Raw genomic sequence first — 19,083 nt, 5'->3', positions numbered from 1 at the left:
ACCGATATCTCTACAATTCACATGGAAGTAGGAAGAGGCTATGCGTCATTTAATGAGGAATTGATCGCAATTCATTTTGGTAAAAACGGAATTACGATATGTTAAACGGTTCCCCAAATATCCGAGGTGAACAGATAAGCTGAATCACAGCAAAATTGGAGGAATGATTAAAATTTAATAATCTACGGGTGTAGAGATCGTTACAGACAAAGTACATACAGTATGATGTCCAATTCTATTCCTGGCATTTCTCTTTTTTATTCAAATGGTTGATTATGGAAAAGCGCTTTCCAAATCCTGCTCGTTCTTTACATGGTTTCCCTTCAGCGTAGGAGCGGCCAAGAATTTGGCTCGCGAGTTGTGCCTTGGCACGAATACCTTAGCGCCACGCTCTCACATTTCCCTCATCGCCACAGTACGCTGTCTGAGTACGAGGAAGTAGAGGAGGAAACTGTGAACGTTCCGCATGTAAATGGCAATGCAGTCGCACTGCATACTATTTGGTTTTATATTTCACATTCCTCAAAAACATAGATCATAAATAAAACAAATTTTCGGCAATATTTAGTTTTGGCACGCCGAAGACATAATTTAGTTTTTATCTGGTGCAAACTGTCGGTATACGGGCAAACACAGACATTTCACAGATTTTCGCACTCAAGTTGCCATGTAGTCGTGACTTTTTTTGTTTCAAAATCTACAGAAAGTTTTTCACAAACATATGTTCTTCGAAACATTGCAGCACTTTTGCAACCTCATTGTGGAGATGTGGAAACTCTACCTGAGGAAAAGAGTATAGACATCCTGGACAGTTTTAACGTGAAAGGTTTTGTCTTTAAAACGGCCATTACACTGCAGATCAGTCAGTTACTTCTGCACATCCACAAAGTGCGCTTTCAACTGAAATGGCAAATGGTCTCTAAAACAGATGTAAGACTGATTGGCAGTGGCCTGAAAACGCTTAGGAAACCAACCTTGTAATTCGTGCGTTCCTTCTACAACGCGATGTTATTCTTAAATGCGTTCCTATCAGATCACAAAGAAGTTGTTCCTCAAAAATGGCTCTGAGCACTGTGGGATTTAACATCTATTGTCATCAGTCCCCTAGAACTTAGAACTACTTAAACCTAACTAACCTAAGGACAGCACACAACACCCAGCCATCACGAGGCAGAGAAAATCCCTGAGCCCGCCGGGAATCGAGCCCGGGAACCCGGGCGTGGGAAGCGAGAACGCTACCGCACGACCGCGAGCTGCGGACAGTTGTTTCTCAGTTTCCAGTGTCTTACTGCGGGCACCGTGCAGTCCACTTCAAATGCGAGGTCTGCAACCCATTCCGGATGATCTACTTCTCGTTCCCGCACTCCTTTTTCCTTTATAAATTCAACAATGATGGGTTTTAAAATGAAAAATCGTTCCAGTCGTGCCCTTTGATTTACTGAAAGCACTTCCAACGAAAATTGTTGCCACTGACAATGGAATAATGCGTTTGACTTCAAAAATTTTACTATTCGTACCACCAATTTACCACGTGCGCCATGTCTACAAATTTAGCACAAAGTGCTTCCTAGTGTGCAGAACAATGAATCGCGTCCGCACGCGTGAAGTTTCACACGCGCTGCTTTAGGTTTTTGAAGACCGTTACATCAGAAACGTTAATTGAACTACCGCTTGTGTGTAAGATAAGAAAGGCATTCAAATGACAACCAGAATTCCCTGTTCTGCTTGCATTACCGCCACAGAAAGGCGAGACATATTCGTAGATCGAGAAAGAGTTAGTAAAATGTTCGCTAGTGTAGTCGAAAGATGACGAAAAGCTCTAACAGCAAAACAACCCGATCCGAAGGTTTCTGTTACTTCCAGTGCATAGTTTCTCCGTGCGAAATCGTTAGTCTATTGGCACAGCTCAGCAATAAAAAATCGACACAATATTTCGTGAATGTACGACAGTACTTCTTAAGTCAGATACTGTGAACAAGCTTTCACTGAAGCGAGTAATCATAACAGCGTGACGAGTTGCAAAATGGTTCAAATGGCTCTAAGCACTATGGGACTTAACATCTGAGGTCATCAGTCCCCTAGAACTTAGAAGTACTTAAACCTAACTAACCTAAGGTCATCACACATATCCATGCCGGAGGCAGGATTCGAACCTGCGACCGTAGCAGCCGCGTAGTTCCGGACTGAAGCGCCTAGAACCGCTGGGCCACACCATATCGGGTTGTAAATGGTAAATTGCAGGAGAGAGTCTGTGAAGTTTAGAAAGTATGACAGTGATATGACAGAACCGAAGCTGCTTACGCGCATCATGTGTTCTACCTGGTTAGCCGGGTCGGTACGCGCAAAATGCTCGCAAATGGAGAAATTTCAGTATCGATCCGGCAGCGCATAGTCGTAATCTGTCTGGGATTTCAGAGGCGTCGGCAGTCAAATATTTCCAAGGCACTGTTTTTTCAGCACCTGTAACCACTTGAAAATAACCTACGGTATAATCATCATTAGTGGATATTGTAACAAATACTACAGTAGACGGCAAATATGAGGTCATTTAAAAAATATACGAGACTGAACACACTACAAATACAGTTGTGTAAGCGTTGAGGTTTGACGAATGGATGGAGATGGTTACCTACCATCAAGCGTAGTTCCAGCAGTGAAGTATGGAAGAGGTTGTGTTACGTAACGAGGGTGTTCCCTTATTGCATTTAAGGAACGTCAAACGCAGATCGATATCAACACACCGTACAGCATCGTATAATGCGCTCAGTAGAGGAACAGTTCAGAGATAATTACTGTATCAGCATGACAATACACCCATTCAGTATTATTACTACCCAACCATGAGATTACTGCATTTTTCCTCCCGTGGCCCTTATAGGAAACATGTGGTGCCGTTACAGCAAACATGGAGAGTAGTGTTTAAGAAAAGCGCGTCGCACTGAGAATGATCCTAAGACAATTGAGCGTATTTTATCCAGTGGATCAGCTTGTCCTCATGAAATATCACAATAAGCCGACCGAAGCGCCCTCACTCTCAGGTGGAACAATAAAGTGATCGACTAATAAAAGTGAGGCAATGGTTTGTGGGCAATAACTTCCCTGAAAGCGACCGGTCTGCCCAGAGTACCCACCTAAACCCAGCGGAGCATCTATGAGATGAGTTACAACTTCAACTTCGCTTCAGGTCCCAGCTCCCGACACCACTATCTTCTCTGATTCCTGAAGAAGAATGGCGTGCCACTCCCCCACAGACATTCAGACATGTCACTGGAAGTGTCGATACCGGTTCTCGAGCCGTCATAAGGGCCACCAACAAGTGTCCGGATACTTTTGATCACTAACTATTTTGTTACCTTAAATTACACACCGTTTTACTACATAACCTCTAACAAACTATTTATGTGAATAATTAGAGTCTTTGGATGCATATGCGGGCTAGCAACATCGTAGTGAAATATATTTGCGCAAGTCTCTTCTTCAAACTTCATACCTACACACAAAGCACTTATGAAATAAAATTGTATTTTCATCTTCATTTTTCAGGAGAAGTTCCTAAACAAAATATCTTTGTACCAAAGAAACTGCATGTGAACCAAGGACCAAAAATATCTGAAAGACAAAAAACGGTAATAGTCGTTTAGAAACTCAGTAATTTGCAGTAACAACCGCGGCTCAAACAAGCTGTGACTAAGTTCAGAGAAAATACGTTCGGAGCGTTGTGCGTTTCAGGACAGCTGCAGGAATCAGAATGAAAATGAACTTTAAGATCATACCAGTAAACGAGAAACCTCATTGTACTCTTCATTAAGGACTGCACTGGATGTGCCGAATGGAATCGAACCCGGACTATCGCTTTCGCGCGCAATGTACTTGCTTACATGCAGCAGCTATGGGGACACGCTTCGCGATTCACTCACCGCTTGATTTGCTAATACCTGTCTCCTAATTTTCCACAAAGGTTCAGTAGTATATCTTGTCGGATTTCCACTTCGAAGAGAATAGTTTACATACGGCCACATAGATGATGCTCATTCAATCTTTAACTCTGCAGCAGAATGCATGATGCATTTGAACTTCCTCGCGGAATAGAAACGCAACTTGACAAATACCGACATGCTATTCTGCAGAATATTTACGACAAACAGCACCAAGCATCCGCAGTTTGGTTCACTTAATTTAAAGACAACGTTAATGGTTTCGAATTTACAAAATTCTTACGTGCAGATTTCATTTGGCTTAGAGGAAGCATCTTTAGTTTTTTTTTGGATTGTACCATCTTTTGTAAGAATCGACAGGTAAAGTTATGAAGAGTAGTGTGTTATCCACATATCGCAGTAAATTTTATTTCAAATGTATCTGGGAATATGATTGAATTGAGGATACAGAACCTCTCAACTTTTTCATATTTTCTGTAAGCTTATGCTACGCGATAGAACGCATCCAGAGATGTTATGACTTTTAGAAAGTTAGCTGCGTGGTCTTTGGACATTAAACGAGTCTTACTCCTTAGAATTAAAAGACGGCATATTCGAAGGGACATGTAGTCGAGCTTCAGCATGTGACGCATTAGAACTCAGTGTATTAAAGTAATCGATATTAATTCTACGTTATGTTATAGAAAGCCATGATGCAAGAAATTGTAAAGTAATGAAATAGTATGAGGCCGAGTATCTGTAACAATTGCTAGGGACGTCGTTTGGGATTGTGAACTGATAATTAACACCCTTTGGGCCACATCTTATGCATAACTAATCTCTTCAGGGTAAGTTGCAGGAATGTGTGAAAGTTGACTGGTTAGTAGAACCTTTCTCCACGTTCCTTGCAGTTCTGTGTAAGTTTATAATCATCGTAATTGCATGTCATGGTACAACATAATTCAAATCCGTTCAACCTCCATGCTGTGCTCCGTACTGACACAGAAATGCGAACTCCGTTTTTCTTTATTAAAATGCAACAAAAAAATCCAAAGATAATCGCTTCGCTAACAGGCTGTATAACCGCAGTTTCAGTCTTTACGCAGTGTACACATGCCATGCAGCACTGGTGAATGCAAACTCCTCAGGGCAACAATATTCGATAAATATGGAATTTAGAGAAAGATATTTAGTGAGTCTTCTTGATACACAAGTGACAGATTAATTTCACACTTACAATACAAACGTACACATATGTTATTGTAATTGCTGCGTTTAATGTAGAGATACAATAGTAGGAACGGTTCGAATTTTTTTCTCATTATGTTAGATCTACAAATTTGTTAATGGTTAGCCGTCCAAAGCAAAAACACATGTCTTAATGAGCCACGGCGCCCACCATCAGCAATAAAGTCGCAGGCCGAGACACCTGGTACTAAAGCAGGAAACAACTGAGGCAGAGCACCGTAAAGAATAACGTAAATGTCGAAGGAAATTAATTAATAACCATTAGATGCATTGATGAAAAGTCATGCTACAATGCTAGTGATTTTTGAGAATGCGGAAAACCGCTGTTCATTTGACAGATTAACGAATTGGAGGAAGCTTGGTTTCTGCCTTTATTATCGTACGTGTTTGGTGGTAAGCGCCACCTATTACCGTACTGCAGAAAAGTATAGGCGAACAGTAGAGCTTGTTCTGTCCTAAGTTTTCGGTGGGTAGCTACTGAGCATTTGCATTTGTAATTTATTTGGTAAGAACTTTTGGAGAGAGTCAGCTTAGACAGATCACTCCTGAAGTGGTAGACCCATTCTTTTCGTTTGATAGGCAGAAACTGGCATCTACAACTAGATATTTTCTTTTATTATTCCTTTCTAGGGAAACGACGAGGCAAGGTGAAGAAGCACATGATTTCATACGCTTATTACGCTACAGCACGGTTGTATTACATCGGTGATTAAAATTTTGTACGTTATTTTAAAGGAACCTCGCGTGGGAAATGTTAGCACAATAGTAGCTAACGTCGTAATTAGAATGTGTGGGCATTAACTGTACTGTAAGCTTGTCTGGGAGTTGAAGTTGAGATTTAAAAGCAAAGTTATTTAACGATGCTACGCCCATTAAGGTCACTTTTAGGGATAAGAATTGAGAAAAAAGATTTAAACCAAAAGACGAAGATTAGTCTGATTGTTATTTATAAAATTAAAAAAAATGGCTCTGAGCACTATGGGACTTAACATCTATGGTCATCAGTCCCCTAGAACTTAGAACTACTGAAACCTAACTAACCTAAGGACATCACACAACACCCAGTCATCACGTATAAAATAAAAGCCAGACTAGATTCTTTATTTCAGTTTTTTCCTCACAAACGCCGCGTTACCATCAGTACGCAATTGATTCCATTGCAGCGTGAGAAAAACTATCTCTACAACAATAAAATTTCTACCAGAACACAGTAAATTGTTCTCAGGTTTAGTATTTTTCGATTCTTTTCAAGAGTCAGAGGCGTTCAGTTTAATATCTGTGGGTTTATACTCACAACTTAATTTTATGCAAAACAAAAACAAAGAAGAAACAAAGAAGAAACGAGTAGCCATACTGGCGAAAGCGAAATTAATATCTTACACTACTCGCAATACCAAGAAACGATTGAGGTATTAATAAAGATTTTATTAATTCAGCTGAATCAAGAAATGTTATCAGTCATTAACCAGCTCATTATCTTACGCAAGTCATGAAGCTGTTATCGTAAAATTCGATTATATTCGTTATCGATTTTAACCCATTGAGCAGGCCGCCTCGGCGTGTTGGGTCGCGTTGCGCGATTTTAGAGCGAGATGGAGCCCTGCAACCGCGTTCATTATTTTATGTTCAAAGCACTTGGTATAGTCTTTAAAGATATACTACCGCGAAATAACCGCTTGGAAGATTTGATTTCAATCTAAGCCGATTAACTTTCATGTTCCCCATGAGGTATGTTCAGTAACATTAAGTATTCTACATTATTATTTGTTGGGCAAAAACATTAGCTGTTAAAACGCACGTGTTTTGGACAAAAACATTAGTTGTTAAAACGCACGTGTTTCGACTCTCTCCGATTGATCATAAATGTGTGCCGGATCGGCATTGTAAAACACGTATTCCTCCTTTCGCAATAAACGGCTGAGGAAAATGGGCGGTCCTGTCGGCGAGTTTCAGGTTCACAGATTTAATCTGTCTGAAAGTTCCACTATACCGTACAATTCGCACAGGGTGGAAAGAGCCAGTCTGGCGTACGTTTGCTCAAGGTATTCCTTCAGTAATTCCCTTATCCGAACCGTGCAGACCTTTAATCACGCCATGGGAGCAAGCTCTACTTCGTCTTTATTTATTGTATTTATTTGGCCCCTAGCTGCCCCGCTATTTAGCCAATTATATATATAGTCGTCTATATCGCCATATAAAGACTAGTCGTCGTCTTAATATTATTACCAATATTATTACCAGAAATCTTGAAAAGTTCTTGATCGAGGTACTTCAAATTATTAGACGATACTGTCATGAACATTCGGTCGGACATACGCTATATTTCTTAATATAAAAAAAGGTATACGCAACACATAAATGGAAAACATTGTTACCAAAAATCTCGACGATTTCTTCGCCGATTTACTTCAAATTTTTATACGATACACTAATAAACAACCAGACATTTTTTTTACACGACAGTGTACAAGTAATCCGTTAAAACCGACTGCGAAGTAAAAACCGTCAAAGCGTGCTGTGAATATGCGCGGGTTCATTTTCTTTCTTGCAATCCGTTTCAACTACGACAACATGACATGTGCACCGTTAGATAAACCATTTCTCTCTCTCTCTCTCTCTCTCTCTCTCTCTCTCTCTCTCACACACACACACACACACACACACACACACACACACACACACACACGTTACGCTGTTTTGATTTAACACTGACTTGCTGTATTACTATTTGATGAATAAATCCACGACACGCAAATAAATTTCATACTAACTATATATATCATTGGTCTCCTCTCATGAAAGCGACAAAAAAAAGGAAACGAGAACATCTCGAACATGTGGAATCACGCAGGAGAATGAATCTGACAAAAAAAGCGTTGTACAGCTTCACTTCTCATTTACATCAACAATATTCTCTGGCAACTTCAATGATTCTAATTTTATTAGACCACATGGAGTTATGTTTCACCAATAAGTATTTTCTTATACACCATCGTAGAGTAATCCTTTTCCTTTACAAAATTTTCGTGACATAGCACTAACAGCACATACAGAATATGACTTGAAACTTCACAATCCTAACCATTCGCAGATTACAACTATGCGAGATACTGCCATTGAAGCTACTATCTTCACAGAGCCAGCAGTTGAAGACGACTCTCATATCCCGCATGGCAATGATTCCAGTCGATTTACCCCATTCATTTCAAGCGACTTCAGTTCTCAATTAAGGCTTCGTTTGGAATAACAATAGGAGAACAGAGGCGGGGGAAAGAGAGAATGGACACAGAAAGGAGGACGTGATACAGAGAGGGAGGTGAGGAGCAGCGGACAAAGATAGGAGCAGATGGGGAGGGAGGGGGGGGAGGGGGAGGGGGAGGGAGGGGGAGGGATGGGGAGTAGTTTAGGCTGTATATCCTGTTCCCACACATATTTAGCAATTGCGAAGCTCTGCCGAGTTCGCTAGTCTAATATAATTACAATTACATGTCGTTGTTATGTTAATAGCTGATTTTCGATACACCTTGCTAACTTAATTATTACTGCTACAAAAAGACGAACTTCCTTATCCTACTCGGACAAGTGAGGGGTAACTTCGGCAATGCGCCGCCATGGGACCCCAGCGCTGGGATCGCGGAGTTTGTGGAGAACAACGGCCTGAGGAAGGCAGGCAGCATCGACCGGCGCTCCTTTTTAAAGCGACGGCCAGCCGCACTGATTCACAGCTTCCGTTACGTTACGTTAAGCCCCTTGTCTCAACTGACTACATTAGACAAGTGACTACTGCAGCGCCCCTGGTGCTTCAGTCCTGAACCGAGTCTCGTCTGTTACGAGTGGTCTTTTTCGTTTAAACGTCAGCGCAAAATTCCGTATGTTGTGCGAGCGGTGTGCTGTGCAGTTTAGCATCCGCACGTTGAAAGTAAGGTTATGAGGGACTACCCTTTTTACAAACAAATTGAAATATAGTCCAACATGTAGGAACAAGCAACGATAAAGAGTTTATTAATGTCCAAAGCAGAACTTATAGTAAAGGTTCTTGTCAAACGTCATCTGATAAATTCTTTACACTCCTGTGAATCGAAAGAATAAGAAAACTGTCATCCAAAAATTTGAGAAAAATTATTTATTAGATAATATACAGGGTGTTCCATTGATAGTGACTGGGCCAAATATCTCACGAAATAAGCATCAAACGAAAAAAATACAAAGAATTAATCTCGTCTAGCTTGAAGGGGGAAACCAGATGGCGCTATGGCTGGCCCGATAGATCGCGCTGCCATAGGCCAAAGGGATATCAACTACGTTTTTTTAAATAGGAACCCCCCCCCCCCCATTTTAATTACATATTCGTGTAGTACGTAAAAAGAAATATGAATGTTTTAGTTGGACCACTTTTTCGCTTTGTGATAGATGGCGCTGTAATAGTCACAAACGTATAAGTACGTCGTATCACGTAACATTCCGCCAGTGCGGACGGTATTTGCTTCGTGATACATTACCCATGTTAAAATGGACCGTTTACCAATTGCGGAAAATGTCGATATCGTGTTGATGTATGGCTATTGTGATCAAAATGCCCAACGGGCCTGTGCTATGTATGCTGCTCTGTATCCTGGACGACATCATCCAAGTGTCCGGACCGTTCGCCAGATAGTTACATTATTTAAGGAAACAGGAAGTGTGCAGCCACATATGAAACGTCAACCACGACCTGCAACAAATGATGATGCCCAAGTAGGTGTTTTAGCTGCTGTCGCGGCTAATCCGCACATCAGCAGCAGACAAATTGCGCGAGAATCGGGAATCTCAAAAACATCGGCGTTGAGAATGCTACATCAACATCGATTGCACCCGTACCATATTTATATGCACCAGGAATTGCATGTCGACGACTCTGAACATCGTGTACAGATCTACCACTGGGCACAAGAGAAATTACGAGACGGTGACAGATTTTTTGCACGCGTTCTTTTTAGCGACGAAGCGTCATTCGCCAACAGCGGTAACGTAAACTGGCATAATAAGCGCTATTGGGCATCGGAAAATCGACGATGGCTGCGACAAGTGGAACGTCCGCGACCTTGGCGGGTTAATGTATGGGGTAACATTATGGGAGGAAGGATAATTGGCCCCCATTTTATCGATGGCACCCTAAATGGTGCAAAGTATGCTGATTTCCTACGTAATGTTCTATCGATGTCACTATAAGATGTTTCACTGCATGACAGAATAGCGATGTACTTCCAACATGATGGATGTTGGAAGCAGCTGAAGCGGTATTGAATAGCACATTTGATGAAAGGTGGATTGGTCGTCGAAGCACCATACCATGGCCCGCATGTTCACCGGATCTAACGTCCCCGGATTTCTTTCTGTGGGGAAAGTTGAAGGATATTTGCTATCGTGATCCACCGACAACGCCTTCCAACATGCGTCAGCGCATTGTCAATGCATGTGCGAACATTACGGAAGCCGAACTACTAGCTGTTGAGAGGAATGTCGTTACACGTATTGCCAAATGCATTGAGGTTGGCGGATATAATTTTGTGCATTTATTGCATTAATGTGGTATTTACAGGTAATCACGCAGTAATAGCATCCGTTCTCAGACACGTTCACAAAGGCACATGTATCACATTGGAACAACCGAAATAAAATGTTCAATCGTACTTACGTTCTGAAACTTCCTGGCAGATTAAAACTGTGTGCCGGACCGAGACTCGAACTCGGGACCTTTGGCTTTCGCGGCCAAGTGCTCTACCAACTGAGCTACCCAAGCACGACTCACGCCCCGTCGTCACAGCTTTACTTCTGCCAGTAGCTCGTCTCCTACCTTCCAAACTTTACAGAAGCTCTCCTGCGAACCTTGCTTGGGTAGCTCAGTTGGTAGAGCACTTGCCCGCGAAAGGCAAAGGTCCCGAGTTCGAGTCTCGGTCTGGGACACAGTTTTAATCCGCCAGGAAGTTTCATATCAGCGTACACTCCGCTGCAGAGTGAAAATATCATTCTGGTACCTACGTTCTGTATTTTAATTTAAAAAACTTACCTGCTACCAACTGTTCGTCTGAAATTGTGAGCCATATGTTTGTTACTATTACAGCGCCATCTATCACAAAGCGAAAAAAGTGGTCCAACTAAAACATTCATACTTCTTTACGTACTACACGAATATGTAATAAAAATGGAGGTTCCTATTTTAAAAACGCAGTTGATATCCGTTTGACCTATGGCAGCGCCATCTAGCGGGCCAACCATAGCGCCATCTGGTTTCCCCCTTCAAGCTAGAAAAGTTTCGTTCTTTGTAGTTTTTTCGTTTGATGCTTATGTCGTGAGATATGTGGCCCGGTTACGATCAATGGACCACCCTGTATACAGGTGAGTCGCAACGCTAGAAAATTGTAGCGGAATGCAGGACGACCTGCGAAGTATCGATGCTTGGTGCAGAGTGGCAATTGACCCTCAACAAAGACACGAATACATAGACTGAAAGTCTATTTATTGTACGATTACAAAATTGCATAACAGTCACTGGAAGCAGTTACGTCCGTAAAGTATCTAGGACTATCCCTAGCGATCTGAAATGGGATGACCACATAAAATTAAAAAGTGGTAAGGCAAATGCCAGACAGATCAACAAAGAAAGTAGCTTACAAGGCACTCGTTTGAATATTTGAATACTACTCGTCAGTAAGGAATCCGAACCAGATAGGACTGAAACAGGGAATACAGAAGATCCAAAGAAGAGCAGCGCGATTAGTTACAGATTCATTTAGTAAACGCGAAAGTGTGACGGAGATGCTCAGCCAGCTCACTGACAGACGCTGCAAGAGAGGCTTTCTGCACCGCATTACAGACTACTGTTGAAGTTCTTAGAAGAGTCAATCAATATATAGCTTCATCTACGTATATTTCACGAAAAAGGCACCAAGATAAAATTAGAGATATTCGAGCCCACAGGAAGGCTTACCAGCAATTCTTCTTCCCATGAACCATTCGCGACTGGAACTGCAAAACGGAGAAGTGGCGCTGTTACAAAAAGTACCCCCCGCCACACACCGTGATTAAAGTGCGGCTTCTCACAGGCGTCTAGACAGGGCTGTAATTATCGTATGGGAGCGAAACTTGGTAGATATTCTAATGCGTTATTGCGGAACCGATTTACGCTGGAAAAATATTAGTTCCAATTTTTGCCACCAGTTGCAAATCCGGCTCTGTGAATGCTAGAAAGACGTATAGAAATGCTTCCATATATAATGGATTAGTTACGGGACGTGGGGGAGGAAAGGTCAAACGAACGAGAAAAACATAACGTTGGTTTTATTATTAACTGCCGCTTACACAATTCGTTCAAGATGAGCACCAGAGACGTCGACGAGATGCTGTATATCGCCACAATTGCACCTGCTGGCGAAAATTGGGACTTTTTTTTTTTTGGCGTAAATCGGTTCCGCAGTACGCATTATCGTATCTACGAAATTTCTCTGCCATACGATAATTACAGCCACTCTGGACCTCCGTGAGTAGCTGCACTTTAATTACAATTACCCGCTAGATGGGGCAGCAAGGGTACACATGGATACTTCCAGGAGGACTACACCGCCAGAAAATTGTACCATTGTTCAGCTGGCCTGACGAACAGACGGGGGACAGCAACTGAAATTCGAGCACAGGTGTTACCCATGAGCCGTCGGGAACATGTTAGAGGGAGCCAGATTGGGATCCAGAGGTGTCGTGTTGTTTACCGCTGACACCACACCACAGAAAATAACAGTAAAGCTGTTATTAAGCTTATCCATTACGGATATTTTAGAACACGTGACTGTTGATTGAATGCGAATACAAAAAATTGTAACCAGCCCCTTTTTGAATATTTATTTATTAATCCATGAACCGGTTTTCGAACCTTTTCAGGTTCATCTTCAGATGGTTTTCTGGAAGTTACATCACTATTTCTAGCATACTGCTGGGTGCATCTGTGGCGTGTTCCATCTTCTTGCCACAGAGCCATCACCCAGCAATATGCTAGAAACAGTGATGTAACTTCCACAAATCCATCTGAAGATGAACCTGAAAAGGTTAGAAAACCGGTTCATGAAATAATAAATAAATATTCAAAAAAGTGAATAACTGCAATTTTATGTATTTACGTACAAATAAGGTTGTTTCTGGAGAAAGGGTGGCCAACTTGCCGGAAGCGGCCATATTGGGCCTATCGCGCTGACGCTTATGCATTTACTACTAACGTGTATTTAGCTGTTTTTATTAACTAACTCCCCCCATGAACCATAGACCTTGCCGTTGGTGGGGAGGCTTGCGTGCCTCAGCGATACAGATAGCCGTACCGTAGGTGCAACCCCAACGGAGGAGTATCTGTTGAGAGGCCAGACAAACGTATGGTTCCTGAAGAGGGGCAGCAGCCTTTTCAGTAGTTGCAGGGGCAACAGTCTGGATGATTGACTGATCGGGCCTTGCAACACTAACCAAAACGGCCTTTCTGTGCTGGTACTGCGAACGGCTGAAAGCAAGGGGAAACTACGGTCGTAACTTTTCCCGAGGGCATGCAGCTTTACTGTATGGATAAATGATGATGGCGTCCTCTTGGGTAAAATATTCCGGAGGTAAAATAGTCGGGGACTACTCAGGAGGACGTCGTTATCAGGAGAAAGAAAACTGGCGTTCTACGGATCGGAGCGTGGAATGTCAGATCCCTTAATCGGGCAGGTAGGTTAGAAAATTTAAAAATGGAAATGGATAGGTTAAAGTTAGATATAGTGGGAATTAGTGAAGTTCGGTGGCAGGAGGAACAAGACTTCTGGTCAGGTGAATAAAGGGTTATAAATACAAAATCAAATAGGGGTAATGCAGGAGTAGGTTTAATAATGAATAGGAAAATAGGAATGTGGGTAAGCTACTACAAACAGCATACTGAACGCATTATTGTGGACAAGATAGATACGAAGCCCACACCTACCACAGTAGTACAAGTTTATATGCCAACTAGCTCTGCAGATGACGAAGAAAGTGAAGAAGTGTATGATGAGATAAAAGAAATTATTCAGATAGTGAAGGGAGATGAAAATTTAATAGTCATGGGTGACTGGAATTGGGTAGTAGGGAAAGAAGAGAAGGAAAGTAGTAGGTGAATATGGATTGGGGGTAAGAAATGAAAGAGGAAGCCGCCTGGTGGAATTTTGCACAGAGCACAACTTAATCGTAGCTAACACTTGGTTCAAGAATCATAAAAGAAGGTTGTATACGTGGAAGAAGCTTGGAGATACTGACAGGTTTCAGATAGATTACGTAATGGTAAGACAGAGATTTAGGAACCAGGTTTTAAATTGTAAGACATTTCCAGGGGCAGATGTAGACTCTGACCACAATCTATTGATTATCAACTGTAGATTAAAACTGAAGAAACTGCAAAATAGGTGGGACTTTAAGTAGATGGGACCTGGATAAACTGACTAAACCCAAGGTTGTACAGAGTTTCAGGGAGAGCATAAGGGAACAATTGACAAGAATGGGAGAAAGAAATACAGTAGAAGAAGAATGGGTAGCTTTGAGGGATGAAGTAGTGAAGGCAGCAAAGGATCAAGTAGGTAAAAAGACGAGAGCTAGTAGAAATCCTTGGGTGACAAGAAATTTTGAATTTAACTGACGAAAGGAGATAATATAAAAATGCAGTAAATGAAGCAAGCAAAAAGGAATACAAACGTCTCAAAAATGAGATCGACAGGAAGTGCAAAATGGCTAAGCAGGCATGGCTAGAGGACAAATGTAAGGATGTGGAGGCTTATCTCACTAGGGGTAAGATAGATACTGCCTACAGGAAAATTAAAGAGACCTTTGGAGAAAAGAGAACCACTTGTATGAATATCAAGAGCTCAGATGGAAACCCAGTTCTAAGCAAAGAAGGGAAAGCAGAAAGGTAGAAGGAGTATATAGAGGGTCTATACAAGGGCGATGTACTTGAGGGCAATGTTATAGAAATGGAAGAGGATGTAGATGAAGATGATATGGGAGAAATGATACTGCGTGAAGAGTTTGATAGAGCACTGAAAGACCTGAGTCGAAACAAGGCCCCGGGAGTAGACAACATTCCATTAGAACTACTGACAGCCTTGGGAGAGCCAGTCCTGACAAAACTCTACCATCTGGTGAGCAAAATGTACGAGACAGGCGAAATACCCTCAGACTTCAAGAAGAATATAATAATTCCAATCCCAAAGAAAGCATGTGTCGACAGATGTGAAAATTACCGAACTATCAGTTTAATAAGTCACAACTGCAAAATACTAACGCGAATTCTTTACAGACGAATGGAAAAACTGGTCGCATCCAACCTCGGGGAAGATCAGTTTGGATTCCGTAGAAATATGAGAACATGTGAGGCAATACTGACCCCACGACTTATTTTAGAAGCTAGATTAAAAAAAAGCAAACCTACATTTCTAGCATTTGTAGACTTAGAGAAAGCTTTTGACAATGTTGACTGGAATACTCTCTTTCAAATTCTGAAGGTGGCAGGGGTAAAATACAGGGAGCGAAAGGCTATTTACAATTTTTACAGAAACCAGATGGCAGTTATAAGAGTCGAGGGGCATGAAAGGGAAGCAGTGGTTGGGAAGGGAGTGAGACAGGGTTGCAGCCTCTCCCCAATGTTGTTCAATCTGTATATTGAGCAAGCAGTAGAGGAAACAAAAGAAAAATTTGGAGTAGGTATTAAAATCCATGGAGAAGAAATAAAAACCTTAAGATTCGCCGATGACATTGTCATTCTGTCAGAGACAGCAAAGGACTTGGAAGAGCAGTTGAACGGAAAGGACAGTGTCTTGAAAGGAGGATATAAGATGAACATCAACAAAATCAAAACGAGGATAATGGAATTTAGTCGAATTAAGTCGAGTGATGCTGAGGGAATTAGATTAGGAAATGAGACAAAGTAGTAAAGGAGTTTTGCTATTTGGGGAGCAAAATAACTGATGATGGTCGAAGTAGAGAGGATATAAAATATAGACTGGCAATGGAAGGGAAAGCCTTTCTGAAGAAGAGAAATTTGTTAACATCGAGTATAGATTTAAGTGTTAGGAAGTCGTTTCTGAAAGTATTTGTATGGAGTGTAGCCATGTATGGAAGTGAAACATGGACGATAAATAGTTTAGACAAGAAGAGAATAGAAGCTTTCGAAATGTGGTGCTACAGAAGAATGCTGAAGATTAGATGGGTAGATCACATAACTAATGAGGAAGTATTGAATAGGATTGGGGAGAAGAGAAGTTTGTGGCACAACTTGACCAGAAGAAGGGATCGGTTGGTAGGACATGTTCTGAGGCATCAAGGGATCACCAATTTAGTATTGGAGGGCAGCGTGGAGGGTAAAAATCCTAGAGGGAGACCGAGAGGTGAATACACTAAGCAGATTCAGAAGGATGTAGGCTGCAGTACGTACTGGGAGATGAAGAATCTTGCACAGGATAGAGTAGCATTGAGAGCTGCATCAAAGCAGTCTCAGGACTGAAGACCACAACAACAACAACAACAACATTAACTAACTGAGCTAAGATAGCATTTGCTTTGCTAAGGTAGAGCACGAGCTTCACACTAAACGTCTCCAGATTTGGACAACAAAGAAATTTAATTATACTGTGCCGAAAAAGTGTTTCCTGACTAGCCGAAACATCAGTTTTCGTCATATTAACATTTGTCAATAGCGACGGCGACAGATTTCGTAGTTTCTGCTACAACAGCAAGCTCAAATGTTTTGTGTAGTAACTGTAGTTTTCAGCTGATCATCTAGAATCTTCAGAAGCTAACCGAACCAGATCGCGAACGATCGTGTTTACAAGAAAATTCACAGCTGCAGGGCAGACACTGGAATTCTGAAGCAATGTCAGTAACAATTAAAAAAGGTCACTAAAAAAACACTCATATACTAGTACAGCAGCCAAGCTTTTCCGGCAGCAAGTTTTTATAACGGACGAGATTTTAGCTCTTGTCTCTTTTTTTTTTTTTTTGAATTATTATTACACAGCTTTCATAACCTCCGATTTATTATTAGGGCAGAACCACAATATATCATATACTGTTTTATGAAGTAATACATGAGTGTTTTTGACAAGGAAATCTTACTGAAGCAAAATACTGCGCAAAACAAATGCATTACGTATCCCAGGAAAAACTATGAACCCTAGTATGGTGGAAATACCACGTGACTCGAATTCAGCCAATCACGAACTGCAAACATCGGCAAGCGGCAGGGAAACGATGGCCATACTTTAAATATCCAGAGCTTTAGAAGTCAGAGTCAACAGAAACACTGAGAGGCTATCTGTTGTGTTCATTGAAGAGTCAATTCTTCTTTTCGGCCGGCCGCGGTGGCCGAGCGGTTCTAGGCGCTTCAGTCCGGAACCGTGCGACTGCTACGGTCGCAGGTTCGAATCCTGCCTCGGGCATGGATGTGTTTGATGTCCACAGGTTAGTTAGGTTAATTAGGTTTAAGTAGTTCTAAGTTCTAAGGGACTGATGACCTCAGAAGTTAAGTCCCATAGTGCTCAGAGCCATTTGAACCAATTTTTTCTTCTTTTCGGCCGGGCCCGCAGCATAGAATAGTCATATGACATTTTGTAATAAATAACTCCATGTAAGCGGCGAATAGTTTAATTAGTAATACTTCTTTATTACAAGCTTATTTTGGCTCAAGCAAACATTTAGATGTTACATTTGGTGGGTCTGCACACGTATATAAAAGTCGTAGATAGAGGTCAGTTTGCGTACATACTTACGTCTAGTTAAAACAGAAAACGATACTGCATCATTGAGGTAATATTTAACTGTCTACCTGTTGCTAGAGCGTTATAATCAAGTAAGCTTCGTTTGTATAAAATATTTTCGTGAAATATTTTTGACAGCTGGATTACGAAAATACTGTATACAAACAAAACTTACGTCATTATAACAACCTAGCAACAAGTAGACAGTCGACAGTTTACTCACTGATGCAGTATGGGCGTCGATTACAACTAGATGTAGATATATGTGCAAATTGACCTTCACGCATAACGTTTACACTGTGACAAAAGTCACAGGACAACGACATGTACATACACAGTTGGTGGTAATATCGCATACACAAGGTATAAAAGGCCAGGGCTTGTACTCATTTCATTCACGTGAAAGGTTTTCCGACGTGTTTATGGGTACACGACCAGAGTTAAATTCTGAACGCGCAATGGTAGTTGCGGCTCGACGAACTAGACGTTCCATTTCGAAAATCGTTAGGGAATTCAACATCCCGAGATCCAGAGCGCCACGGGTGTACCGAGAATACCAAATTTCAGGCATTACCTCTCACCACGGGCAAAACAGTGCAGACGGGTTTCACTTAACGCCCGAGAGCAGCGGCGTTTGCGTAGAGTTTCTGTGCTCACATACAAGCAACACTGTGTGACATGATTGCAGAAATCAATGAGGGACGTACGACGAACGTATCTACTACCACAGTGCGCCGAAATTTGGCATTAGTTGGCAGTATCAGCAGATGACCGATGCGAGTGCCTTTGCTAACAGCAAGACATCGCCTGCAGCACCTCTCTTGCGCTCGTGGCCATATCGGTTGGATCCTAGACGACTGGAAAACCGTGGCCTTGCCAGATGAGTTCAGGTTACAGTTGGTAGGAGACCCCACGAAGCCATGGACCCAAGTTGTCAACAAGGTACTGCGCAAGCTGGTGGTGCCTCCATAATGGTGTGGGCTGTGTTTACATGGAATAGAGTGGGTCCTCTGGTCCAACTGCTGATCATTGATCAGAAATGGTTATATTGGGCTACTTGGAGACCGTTTGCAGCTATTCATGGACGTCATGTTCCCAAAAAAACGTTGGAATTTTTATCGATAACAATGCGCCATGGCATCGGGCCACAA

At 41.8% G+C, this 19,083-nt stretch overlaps 1 protein-coding gene and 1 non-coding gene across 6 annotated transcripts in view; both read right to left on the bottom strand.

The window, feature by feature from the left end:
* Positions 1-19,083, bottom strand: part of LOC124613943 — a 596,835-nt gene that overhangs the window by 551,871 nt on the left and 25,881 nt on the right. The gene's annotated exons all lie outside the window — the stretch shown is intronic.
* On the bottom strand, positions 10,868-10,942 carry Trnas-cga. Its single transcript has one exon. It is a non-coding gene; the product is annotated as a tRNA-Ser (tRNA).

The sequence above is a fragment of the Schistocerca americana genome, chromosome 1, assembly GCF_021461395.2.
Source record: "Schistocerca americana isolate TAMUIC-IGC-003095 chromosome 1, iqSchAmer2.1, whole genome shotgun sequence".
In the NCBI taxonomy this organism is placed as follows: Eukaryota; Metazoa; Arthropoda; class Insecta; order Orthoptera; family Acrididae; genus Schistocerca; species Schistocerca americana.
Note: the sequence above shows the minus strand (reverse complement) of the source record. Positions and strands in the feature narration are given on the sequence as shown.